General features: G+C 35.9%; 1 non-coding gene across 1 annotated transcript; it reads left to right on the top strand.

Annotated features, from left to right (window-relative positions):
* The first annotated feature begins 13423 nt into the window (after positions 1–13423).
* LOC146927754 (small nucleolar RNA R71) lies at positions 13424–13530 on the top strand. The gene has a single exon (XR_015009059.1). It is a non-coding gene; the product is annotated as a small nucleolar RNA R71 (small nucleolar RNA).
* The last annotated feature ends 658 nt before the right edge of the window (positions 13531–14188 follow it).

Here is a 14188-nt window from a genome sequence, read left to right as displayed (position 1 = left end):
AATTACCAAATTGCCCTTTCTTTAAGCGTGTTAACTCCGTCTCTAACACTTACTCCGTAATAAGCTGATATTACGTAATAAATATTCTCCATTAAACTATCTTTCAAAATAAGTTCTCTGGGACGATCGACTGATACAGTTCAAACACTGACAGGCGGAATGTTACACAGCTTTTGCAATGTAGATTCTTCAATCTTTGAATCTTTTGCAAATCCAGTTGATCTTCAGCTTCTGGTGAAATGACTTCTGATGAGGCAGCTTCTGATGATGCAGCTTCTGCAGGTGCAGCTTCTAATGATACAGCTTCTGATAATGTGGCTTCTGGACCTCTTGTCTTCAGGAGCACTATTCTTCAGGAGCACTATTTCTTCAGGAGCAGCTTGACTTCAGGAGCGCTTTTACTTTCAGGAGCGTATTGCCTTCAGAATCATCTAAGCTTCATTTTTGTTGTTTCCTTTGCTCTTTATTTGCTCATTCAGAACCACTGATGATGTAACATTTTAATTATGGTCCTGTACACTTGAACAAATATTAGCTAGTCCAATTTACAATTTTTAATACCTTGTTATCATCAAAACTTTTTAAGGTTCATTGTTAAACACATTTTGTTCCAACATTATCATCATCACAAAGGGGGAGATTATGAAGAAGATCTCCTTCTGACTTGGCTGAGTTTAGATGATAACAACATCACATAAAAAAAGAAGAAAGTGCTTGGAGGCTCAGTTGAATGATGAAGAGAAAGGACTTAGGCTTCATAGTTATAATTTTTTTTGTAAATATGGTTCTTATCCTTGAACTATCATTCTTGACATTGAAAATGTTGGAACACTAGTTAATTCTAGTGAAGAAAATTGGAAAGAAAAACACTATGAAAAAAACTAGTGTGTGGGTGTGACTTAAAAATGTCCCACATTGAAGGGTCACCCCAACTAGTAAGTGTTTATATACGGGAAAAGTGACCTCCAAGGGTGTGCCCTTGGGGTACCCAATTTTGTGAATGGGTGAACGCTTAAAAAAAATTAATATATATTTTTTTGTCACTTGAAAATGTTAAATTAATTAATTAATTAATTTATTCATTATCCGTAAGCACTACGCGTAACAAATAAATTTGTTATGACCCGACCCGATCCAAAAGCATATCCAGAAACTTCCGGATATATCCAATTAAGAAACAAAACGCGTTTGCTTAAGGATTAAGCAGACTTAATCCCCAAGTCACTCGTTTTTTGTTACAAACTCTCCCTATAAAAGGAGAGCTCGCCCCATTTGATTCTTTACACCGAAAATTCACAGTTGATGCTTCCTGTGTTTTTTCCTCTCTTGTCCCTCCGACTTGTTTTTAACAAGTTTCTTCTACTTCTACTCCTTTCTGTCCCTTCGGTATTAAGAGTGTTCATAAGCCCATAGTCCCTTGGTCTTAAGTTCATAGTCCCTTCGATAATATATGATTCTTCGGAATATAGAGTACTATTAAGATCATATTAAAGAATGATCTTAACAGTGTATATATATATATTATTTTAAAGAGAAATGGTGGTATCACCATATTTGAATGGTCGTAGTGCCATATTCATGTTTTGGAGAAGTTAGAATGGTGGTAACACCATATTTGAGTGGTCTCAGCACCATAATAGAATGGTAATAATACCATATTAATTTGAACGGTTTCGAATAGAGCGGTTACGTACCGTATCGAGTGGCTTCGATCAAACGATTGAGCCATATTTTGAGGGTGTAATTCTCGAACGATTTTTCTACAGTGCAGTAGTTAATCGAACAGTTGTAGATGGGCTTGTTTTATCCTGGAGGCGGCGTGGTTGATAGTCTACCTTGCACAACTTTGGGTAGTGCCACGAAACGTCTTAAAAAGAGCGACCTGGTCGTGACTCAACCTAGTAACAACTTCGGTAGATGATAGAATTTGGAAATTCAAATTTAACAGTTTGGAAATCCAAAAAACAACAATTTTAAGACGTTTCGATATGCTATGTCTACCGGAGATGTTACTTATTGAGATTAAATTGTCCCTAAATAAATTATGGATAAATCAAGCTATAAGATTTACATATTTCGACCGAAACGATGAAGTGTTTGTTGTTGATATAACAACAACACTAAAAAGTTTAAGATTATCATTGATAATGATAAAACAGACGAGTTTGTGAAACATAAGAAAATGTTTGGACTGAAAAAGAAAAAATAACGTGAGGTTGCGGTTTTGTCTTGATTAACTCAAAAATTTTCAGGATGAAAATTAATAACACATGCTTACGTGTTGTTTTTCCTTATGAATCAGTAACATGAAATTCTTATTATATAATCATCATCATGATAAGAAATAAATTGTTAAATTTGATCGGTCATGTTCTCAACAGAGCCTCTTTAATGAATAGTTTGGGATGTACCGTCGAACAAGAAGACAATTTAACCATCATAATGTTTCCTGTACAAAATATGAACATTGAAAAATCAATGAATGGATCAAATTGAAAAAGGTTTTGATGAATTTGAAATTATATGAGAAATTTGTTTCAAATATTTCATATAAAAATAAGAAAGAATCTGAATTTCAGATTTCTATTGAATAAGACTGAGTTAACTCAGACTTAAAGAAAGACTTGTGTACCATGCATTCTTGTGGGAAAAGACTGCACTTTGATGGTATGTTAAAAATTAAATTCTCCTTCTATTTTATTAGTTGTGTGATTTTAATATTTGACATATCAAAATTGATCATGAACAAGTTTAATTTTTGAGTAACTTGGACTTAATTCCAACGTTATATAATTAGACAATTTTATTTATTGCAGTCAAGATATATGAACCAAAAGTTCATATAAATCAGAATTTAGAGAATTGAATCTCTAAACATAATAAATTATGATATGTGTTAATTTGAAGACACATAAATTAGAAATGATAAAATGATATTTTTATCATATTTATTGATGACTGTGAATTTTGGAAAATAAAATTGATGAACTTGAATGTTCAATTTTTATAACGAAAATTGAAATTTATAGAGTTCCCAAGTCTAAGAACAAAAATTCTAATTAAGAAATTTTTGAAGAAAAGACAATCCAACTTGTCTTATTTTTGAACTTGGGATTGTCTGAACTATACTTAGATTCTGGACCCCAAGAGAGTTGAATTCACTAGTAGAGCCTATGAATATGTATTCATCGGGTATGCGATAAATAACGAAACATATAGGTTTTATGACCTAAATGTTAAAGTGATCATAGAATTTAAAAGATGTCGAATTCTATGTAAATATTTACCCCTTTAACTAAAGAATAGTGGGGGCACTAGTGGGGGCTCTAATGGGAGCACGACATTAGTGGGGGCAAAATAAATTTCCCTTTAAAAATTAAGAACTAGTGGGGGCACTATATCTAATCACATTCATGTAATTAGAAATAGTTATGAAAACATCATACAAGATGTTATAGAACCTCAAGGAGGTAAGAAAGCTAAAATTGCTAAAGAGTATGAACTTGGTTTATACATTGGAAGAAGATTCATTAAGCCTTAAAGAAGTTATATCCTCATTGGATGCTGAATTATGGCAAAAGCAATGAACGATGAAATGAATTTTCTAGAGTCTAACAAAACATGACACTTGGTTGACTTGTCTCATAGTTGCAAAACCAATCGGTTGTATTTGGATTTTAGAAGAAAAAAAAAGGGAACTAAAACCGGACGGTACGGTTAATGAATACAAGGCTTTCCTTGTAGTCGAAGGTTTTAAACAAAGAGAAAAATATAGACTTCTTCGACATTCATTCACCAGTCACGAAAATCATATCCATAAGAGTACTAGTCCCTTTAGCCGCCGTTTATAACTCGATAGTACTCCAAATGGATGTGAAAGTTGCCTTTTTATGGTGAACTAGAAGAACAAGTCTATATGAGACAACCTGAAAATTTTTGCAATTCATGGACAAGAAAACAAGGTCTGTAAGTTAGATAATTATTTGAATGGTCTAAAATAAACTCCTGAGGAATGACATGAAAAATTTGACATTCTAATCTTATCGAATGAGTATAAAGTGAATGAAAGTGACAAATGATATTTGCACGATCATATGTCTCTATGAAGACGACTTGCTCATATTTGATTTAAAGATTCATGTTATGAATTATGTGAAATCATTGTTTATCAACAACATTGATAAGAAAGACCTAAATAAAAATTGAAGTAATTCTTGGTTTCAAGATTACTAGATCAGAAAAGATAACTTTTTTGATAAATCTCACAAAGTTGAGAAGATCTTAAAGAAATGTAATTATTTCACCGTAAACTTGCAATCACATATTATGATCCAAGTGTAAGAACACTTGAGATGGAAAAACAGAATATACGAGCATCATTGGCAGCACTTAGGTATGCCACTGAATGTATTAGATCCGACATTGTCGATGTCGTGAAACTCTTGTGCAAGTTTACTAGTAGACGGATGGGAAGCATTGCCATGCTATAGAAAGAGTCATGAGGTGTCTTAAGAAGACTATGACTCTAAGATTACTTCACTAGGAGTAACATATTGTACTTAAATGGTACAAGATATAGAATTGAACATCTTTCAGATGAATATTTAGTGACTAGTGTTTGCACATTGAGCATCACTAGAGGAGTTGTTTGTTAAAACAAATGATATTGACTCAGTCCACTATGGAATGAATCTGAGATGAGAACACTAGAGAAAACTAGTGAAGAAGCAAGTTGGCTAAGATCCTTGCTAGCTGAAATCCCTTTATGGGAGAAACCGTTACCAGCTGTGTAAATTCATTGTGATAGTACCGCGGCTATTGCAAAGATTAAGAATCGTTATTACAATGGTAAGAGACGACAGATAAGGCAAAAACATAGCACGATTAGAGAGTGTATCTCTAAATGGAGCGGTTAGAGTTGATTTTGTACGTACGAATGAAAACTTAGCTGATCCTTTGACGAAAGGACTTAATAGAGAGAAAGTCCAAGAAACATCCAGTAGGATGGGACTAATGCCTATAGCCCACAAGTGATGGTAACCCGACCTACATGACTGGAGATCCCAAGAAATAGGTTCAATGGGTAAAAACAAGTCATGAAGTGGTAGAACATGCTATGAGAGAAAGAATATAGAAAGCATGATCCTGCAGCGAAAGAAGGATGAGGTAATAGTAACTCTTAATGAGATCTATACTCTATGTTGAGTGGGGTACACAGCTACAGGAGTACCCTTGATAGACTCACATATACGAATGTGGAACTTAGGCCAGTCCTATGGAATTTCGAGGCAGAATTCCTTGAGCATTCGTTAAAACCGGGATACACGTGCAGGGCCTTAAAACGCACGGGCTTTTAGAATACACCTATGAAAAGGTTTGTGTGTGGATTCTATGTCTGAGATAGAGTTCAATGCTGTAAGCAACTCTTGTTAAATCAGAATACCTTCCACTATGCTAAGGTTCAAGTTGTTGGCGACACCTTTGTATATTAGCAAATCTTATGGAAACGTTTTACGTTATTTCTCGAAACCATTTTGAAGTCAAGTGGGGGATTGTTGGAACACTAGTTAATTCTAGTGAAGAAAATTGGAAAGAAAAACACTATGAAAAAAACTAGTGTGTGGGTGTGACTTAAAAATGTCCCACATTGAAGGGTCACCCCAACTAGTAAGTGTTTATATACGGGAAAAGTGACCTCCAAGGGTGTGCCCTTGGGGTACCCAATTTTGTGAACGGGTGAACGCTTAAAAAAATTAATATATATTTTTTTGTCACTTGAAAATGTTAAATTAATTAATTAATTAATTTAATTTAATCATTATCCGTAAGCGCTACGCGTAACAAATAAATTTGTTACGACCCGACCCGATCCAAAAGCATATCCAGAAACTTCCGGATATATCCAATTAAGAAACAAAACGCGTTTGCTTAAGGATTAAGCAGACTTAATCCCCAAGTCACTCATTTTTTGTTACAAACTCTCCCTATAAAAGGAGAGCTCGCCCCATTTGATTCTTTACACCGAAAATTCACAGTTGATGCTTCCTGTGTTTTTTCCTCTCTTCTCCCTCCGACTTGTTTTTAACAAGTTTCTTCTGCTTCTACTCCTTTCTGTCCCTTCGGTATTAAGAGTGTTCATAAGCCCATAGTCCCTTGGTCTTAAGTTCATAGTCCCTTCGATAATATATGATTCTTCGGAATATAGATTACTATTAAGATCATATTAAAGAATGATATTAACAGTATATATATATTATTTTAAAGAGAAATGGTGGTATCACCATATTTGAATGGTCGTAGTGCCATATTCATGTTTTGGAGAAGTTAGAATGGTGGTAACACCATATTTGAGTGGTCTCAGCACCATAATAGAATGGTAATAATACCATATTAATTTGAACGGTTTCGAATAGAGCGGTTACGTATCGTATCGAGTGGCTTCGATCAAACGATTGAGCCATATTTTGAGGGTGTAATTCTCGAACGATTTTTCTACAGTGCAGTAGTTAATCGAACAGTTGTAGCTGGGCTTGTTTTATCCTGGAGGCGGCGTGGTTGATAGTCTACCTTGCACAACTTTGGGTAGTGCCACGAAACGTCTTAAAGAGAGCGACCTGGTCGTGACTCAACCTAGTAACAACTTCGGTAGATGATAGAATTTGGAAATTCAAATTTAACAGTTTGGAAATCCAAAAAACAACAGAAAGAGACTTATAATGCTCATAAATCAATTTTGAACTTATCACTAACATTTTTCTAAGTTCTCATATGAAGCAAAGCATTGAAACATCCTTGAAAAATATTTTTTAAGGTAGTGTAACAGGTTACACAATATATGGTAACCGGTTACCGATGTCGATTTTTTGAAAATATCTGAACCAATACCATTTCAAATACGTCTCTCTCTCTCTCTCTCTCTCTCTCTCTCTCTCTATATATATATATATATATTCTTCTCTCTCTCTCCTCTCTCTCTCTCTCTCTCTCTCTCTGAAGAATGGGTAATTATACGACTTCACAATGGTTATAGTTTTATGAAATATTCTATATAGTTGGTTTAAATTTATGGTTGTTATTAGAAATTAAGATATTTTTTTATCTCATAACATATTACATCAATCAACGTAGATTGATATTATTATATTTTTTTATAATAACATAGATTGATATTTTATAACATTGCCGCTTCACACAGTGCATTGAATTTTGATCCCCTAGAATATCACCAATAACAAAATTAAATAAACACGTGGTCATGGGTTTGTTTCGTGGCTCATGCATATAAGAAAAAAAATTGATTGAAAGGGTAGAACCCACCTTTTGTGCCCCACCGATTCCTGACGGAGATTAGTCATCTCTAACGATGGTGAAATTTGTGAACATATATCATGGTTACCCAGAAAAAAGTATAACGAATAAATAGACAAAAGGCATATAAATTAACTCCTTAAAAAATCTCTCTCTCTCTCTCTCTCTCTCTCTCTCTCTCTCTCTCTCTCTTTCTATCTCTCTCTCTGAAGAATGGGTACTAGTAGAACTACTTATTCTCTCCTTTTTTGCGCGTTCTTCCGTCTTGTAATGTCTTAGAACTTGAAATAAATTTTCATCACTTTGTATTGTCTTTAAATACCATATATGAACCATTGATATTCAATATTCATATCCTCGATCCTTCATGTGATGTCTTGTTTTGCCGATTTACATGATTTATCACTAAAAAACTAGAAACACCTATGAAGTTGCATGATTTAGGATAAAACTGAATTACAACGACTCAAATGAAAACAATACAAAAAAAATTCTCGAACCATTAACAACTCCTCTAAATGACTTCTAATTTGCCTTCAAATGCAAAGAAAATAATTACAAATATATCGAAAAACATCATATGTTATTCCATCATCATTACCACCCGAAAAAATCGAACATACTGAGACTTTAAGAGGAACACACTCTTAGGTCCCACGTTAACACCACCAGACCAACCCAAGTGGGTTAACCGTACACTATTTTACACCAAAACAATTAAAGAGAAGTAAACATCTATGAATTCATGTTTTAAACACTACCAAATACATATGTTCCTATGAATGACTAAACAATCATTTAACCATTATTTTTTTATATTATTGTGTATTTGTTACTTCACTAATAAAATTATTTAATATTTTTTTTGGGGGGCGTCAATTAAGTTTTAGTGGGAACAAAACCAAAATAAATAAAAAACATCAAACAAAATATATACGTAGTGGGGCAATTCATATTATCATCTTTTAATTTTAGTAGCACAATATTTTCATTATTTAAGAACCATAAATAAATAAAATGAAATAATGAAATATTTTATTTGTTGGAGGCTCAAACATTCACCTGTTTGAGGGATATTATGGAGGAAAATTACTGTTAACACTTTAAGGAAAGCTAAAAACACACTAGGAAATGACTTAATTGCACTTCGGCAGTACTGCCGCCGCGATTGTAAATCCTCGGCAGTTAGTTATCGATGCGTCCATTGGTTCTCATTATTAGCAGAAGGCTAAAATATGATTTTGGTCCCTGGAAATATGCCCCGTTTTGGTTTTAGTCCCTGTAAATTTTGCAGTTTTTGGTCCTTGCAAATATGTCTCGTTTTGGTTTTGGTCTCTGGCCCCACTTTTGTGATGATTTGCACATGTGGCACATGATGACTGAACCCATTTTGTAGAAAATAGTCCCTGTAAAAAAATTTGATTTTTAAAAAGGTCCCTGCAAAATATTTTGTTTTTGAAAATAGTCCCTCCAGGGACTATTTTCAAAAACAAAATATTTTGCAGGGACCAAAAACTACAAAAAAAATTTACAAAGGCTAAAACCAAAACGAGACATATTTGCAGGGATTAAAACCATATTCTAGCCTTAGCAGAACTTCACATTTGTTCATCTTAATGTCCTGCAAAATCAATAAATGAGGAAACAAAAACAATAAACTATGTGATTAAAATGAATAAACAAAAAAAAAGTAATTATATTTGCCACTTAACTGAATTATGACTATTTTGTTTTAGTTTTTTGAGAGTGGTGATGTTGGAGAAGGTTGTCATAACATTGTTTTTTCGAACACCTTCTCCAACATCACCACACATCTTATAAATTGTTTACGCCTCTAAATTCAAAACCAAAAATAATCAAGAAGATTTTTGGGTTGGTGGTTATTTTTAGTTTTTAAGATGACTGGTGATGAAAGGGAAGGTGCTCAAACCATTGTTCGAACACCTTCGCTCCCATCACCACGATTCTTATAAACTATAGATGTGTTAGTGTGGATTTTGGTAACAATGAAAACAACACATCGATATATAAAACTTTACATGGGATATGGACCATAGAAAGTGCAGTATGAACCTCATCCACACAAAAAAATGCATCGGCAGTTAACTGTCGTCGGATGTTTTCTCATTGTCTGTTAGTTGCTGCTAGTTTCCTTTTTCCTTGGCCATTAACTAACGATGCGCCCCTAAAGCTCTGCATTGGCAGAAGCTGCTGATACACAACCTGCTATAGGTTTTGAGGCATATTTTTTTCAATGCCAAATAAAAAACTAAGCAACATTTGAACCAACATTAACATTAATATATAATAGCAGTTTTGACCCCCTAAGTATCATGAACTTGTGATTTTGGCACCCTAAGAAAAACAATTTCAACCCATCCCCCTAAGTATAGCCTCTTTTGCAGTTTTGGCCCCCTCGGTCAATTTTGACCTATTCAACGCATACGTGGACGCACGTGTGTAATTTTCAATTTAAAAATAAATAAAAAGGTTTTATAGCAACAAGAAGAAGAAGGAGGAAGAGAGAAGAGATAAGGGAAGAGAGGAAGATGAAAGCTCACAATATTTCATTGAGGACCTTGGAGATGAAGGTGTTGCATCATTCGTCGGAGCATTTCATTGTTCTCTTGTTTCAAGCGGTTGCCCCTTTGGACATCATTCCGCAGCCCCGATAATTCAACACCTTGCCTTTGTTGCTCGGTGCTTATCCTCTCAACCTCAGTTTGCATTCATGCCCATCTTTCATTGTCATTTAGCTCACCGGTTTCTAGCTCATGGTGCTCTCCCTCAAGGTGCAAGTTAGCACCTTCTCCTTCATTAAGATTTTGCTCTTCATGTACCTGGTCATCATCAACATACAACAAATTTGCTTCCACCTCGATGCTAGTCCGAGATGGGTTAGGAAGTAGTAACAAAATAGGCACATTGAGCTTGAGTTGGTATTGCATGGGTGGACGATGTTTTATGAAATTCGTAGCAATGAGGGTGTTTATGTTCAGCCTATTGTTTCCCTCAATTTGGTTTTATCCCCTCATCTTCACCCACTCCAAATTGCCTAGCTATGTATGTGATGATTCCCCCCACCACTATCTCTCCCTTACCGGCAGGCCTATTACCTACATCGACAAGATAATCAAGCAAATAGAAACAAGTGTTTACGGGGTGGTTATAAAGCATTGCCCACAACATGAAAAGCCCATCTGTCCTAGTGTTCCCTAACTCAGTTATACCCCAAATAGTGCAAGCCATAACCCTCTAAAGGTACCTAAGCACGGGGTTGTGAATGCTACTAGCTTTGTTGGATCTTGTGACAAATTCCCTACGGCCGGTGATAAGTTCCCAAAAGACAGCGGGTTGATAGTCAACCGGCTTCAAATTTTGATCCCAAGAATCATGGATATAACCCTTGTTTGCAAAGCCTAATGCATCACAAAATTGCTGAAGAGACATATCATAATCAATATTCATTAGCCGGAAAACAACCCTATGGTTAGGGTTATCAAAATTCAACTTATCCTTAGTGAAAACAATAGAACTTAGAATATCAATCCAACCTAGGTTTCCTAGCAACTTATAGACATCATCTCTAATGCCTAGGACACTCAAACTATGAGAATCAGGATATCTAGAAGGTGCAAGGGTTTAGAGATTAGAATTTTATACATATCCCTTTGCTTGTTGTCTTTGAATTTGATTCCATGATTCTTCTCTTGTGATTTCCTCTTTGATCGAGGTCCTCCTGAAGAGCTTGCTGGTTCCTTTCCACTTCTTCTTGAAGCCATTGACCTTTACCTTGGGTTGACTTTGTGTTTTGGTGAAGGTTAGGGTTTGGAAAGAGTTTTTGTGGAAAAGGTTGGTTTAGGTTTGGGGTTGATGTTTTAGTAAGGTTTATGAGTTTAGGTATGGAGATTGGTTAAGAATTTGTGGTTTTTAAGTTAGGGTTAAGGGAATAAGGATTTGGTGAATTATGGATTTGGGTGGATGAAAGTTGTTTTTGATTGTTGGGTTTTATGTAGAATGATGTTTTGAATTGATTTGGGGAAGAAATTGATTGAATTGGTGAAGATTGGATGGAGATATGAAGGTTTGAAAGTTGTTGGTTATGGAGGTTTTAGAGAGAAGTTTGAAGGTAGAGAGATGTTTGTGTTTGAGAATGAGGGTTGAAGATGAAAAATTTTGTGGTTATAGGGTGCTAGAAATCGGGCACGGCCGTGCCATCTATTGGCACGGGCCGTGCCAACCTTCAGTTGTTTTGGCCTTTTGGTGTGTTAAGTCTGGCACGGCCGTGCCAAGTGGGAGCACGGGCCGTGCCAACCTTCTTAACATAGGGGCTTCAAAATTTTCAATTTTCTCGAATCAAACTTGGACAATTACCTACAAAACAACTTGAAACAACGGAAAACAAACAAAACAAAAGCAATTAAATGTGTGGGTTGCCTCCCACGAAGCGCTCTTTTAGGGTCATTAGCTTGATGGTTAGAAAGAGTCCTTAGAATGGATCAAAGAGATCATATTGTGTAGATGACGCTATGAAGCGTTCTTTAACATCATGATCTTTAAGCAATGCGCAAGAGTAAAGGTCGGGACCTTTCATAACATTTTCCAACTCAAATCCTACCATTTTGTCGCTCACTTGAAAGACAATCCTACCATTTTTGACATCAACAAGAGCTCCCGCAGTTGCGAGGAAAGGTCTACCTAGGATTATAGAGACGTCATCGTCCTCTTCATTGTCAACTACCACAAAATAAACCGGGATGTATATCCCTTCTATCTTAACAGGTATGTCTTCAACAAAACCTACTAGATTTATAGTAGAACGATCAGCTAGTTTCAAGACCAACTCGGTAGGTTTCAACTCTCCTATCCCCATCCTCTTGAAGAGGGACAAGGGTAGCAAACTAACACTAGCTCCTAAGTCGCACAAGGCTTTGTCAACGGTCTCACTCCCAATCATACAAGGTATGGCAAAACTACCTGGATCTCTAAGCTTAGGGGGTGTCTTTTGGATAATTGCACTACTTTCCTTAGCTAAAGTTATCGCCTCACTATGCTCTATAGCCCTTTTCTTTGAAAAAATTTCTTTTAAAAACTTAGCATATAGAGGCATTCGAGACAAAGCTTCCGCAAAGGGGATTTTAATGCAAATTTTCTTAAGGATGTTGACAAATTTATTAAATTGACCCTCCAAGTTGAGCTTAGCAAGTTTTACAGTGGAAGGAGCTTAGGTCTTATCAAGTGGTTTCTCACTTTCTACCATAGTTTTCTCACCTAAAAGCTTGACACTTTCTTTCTCAATGTTTTTAACCTTAGCAATAGTTTCTCCTAACTTACTACCCTCAAAAGAAATAGCATTAACATGGGCTTTGGGATTGGCTTCGGTTTGACCAGGAAAGACTCCCGGTGTTTGAGAAAGGGTAGCCACCTGTTGGCTATTTGGGAGATTTGGGTTTCAAGCATTTTAGAATGATTAAAAATAGAATCAACTTTGGTATTGAGTTTGGAAAGAGAATCAGTCAGAAATCCAGTTTGGTTTTTGAGTTCTTGAAGCTGTTTAGATTGATTTGCAATAGTATTCTCTATTAAAATTTCCAAATTAGATTTCTGAGCGACTCTCTGGTTGATTGCATAGCCAGGTGGTGCTACTTGTCCATAGGGATTTTGAGGATTTTTATAAAGGTTTTGGTTTTGTCTCATCCCTTGGTTGTATTGAGCATAGTTCATTTGCTCAACACCATTAATAGCACTACCCAGTTGGAAATCAACACCAATATGACCAGATATACCACATATTTCACAAGAAGGAGATGCAGAGGTAGAAGTGATGGCACTAACATTTAGTTTTTCAAATTTTTGAGTTAGTGCATCAATCTTAGCAGCAAGGTGATCATAGTTAGAGACTTCGTACATACCTGCCTCCTTTTTGGAGGGTGCAGAATTGGTGACGGCTCTCTCGTCGGTCCACTTGTAATGATTTTGAGCCATATCTTCAATCAAGGCATATGCTTCCGTGTAGTTCTTGTTCATTAGAGCTCCACCTGCAGCTGCATCAACAGACATCTTAGTGGTATAAGACAAGCCATTATAAAAGGTGTGGACTATGAGCCACTTCTCTAAACCATGGTGGGGACAAAGTCTAAGCATTTCCTTGAAACACTCCCACGCATCATAGAGGGACTCCCCATCTTTTTGATTGAACCGTGCAATTTGGTCTCTCAGTTTAGCAGTTTTAGAGGGGGAAAGAACCGGGCAAGGAATGCTTGCCTCATTTGATCCCATGAAGTAATGGAACCGACTTCAAGGGAATGGAACCAAGCGCTAGCTCTATCCCTTAAGGAAAAGGGAAAGACATGAAGTCTTACGGCTTCTTGGTTCTCTTTTATGGTTCCACTGATTCTTAGGAGAATAGAGATGTGAAGATTGGGATCCTCGGTGGGGGATCCTGAAAACTGATTTTGCTGCACCAAGTTAAGAAGGGCAGGCTTGATTTCAAAGTTGTCATCCTCAACCGTTGGGTACACAATAATAGCTTGTGGCTCGGCCGTAGACGGCGTTGCATACTCTTTGAGAGTGCAGTTAGCCATGGCGGTATTATTTTGTGCGTCTCTCTTTCTTTTATGTAAAAACCTTTCGATCTCGGGAATGAATTCAACAAGATTTCTAGTTTTTCGCAAAAAAGGTTGAGAACCCAAGAAGTTAACGGTGTTATACCCTAATTTTGGACCTAAAAATACTTGCTCAAAATATTTTTCCATCTCTGATATGTGTCTATTACTCTTGAGAGATTGCCAATTTGATATTGTTTACCCTGATATTTTACTATGTTTTAGCTGCATGTTTTATTGCCTTTGTTTTGAAAAATTTCCAATTGTAACTTTGT

Source organism: Medicago sativa, chromosome 4 (genome assembly GCF_051527215.1).
Source record: "Medicago sativa cultivar Bolivia chromosome 4, Bolivia_mono, whole genome shotgun sequence".
Lineage (NCBI taxonomy): Eukaryota > Viridiplantae > Streptophyta > Magnoliopsida > Fabales > Fabaceae > Medicago > Medicago sativa.
Note: the sequence above shows the minus strand (reverse complement) of the source record. Positions and strands in the feature narration are given on the sequence as shown.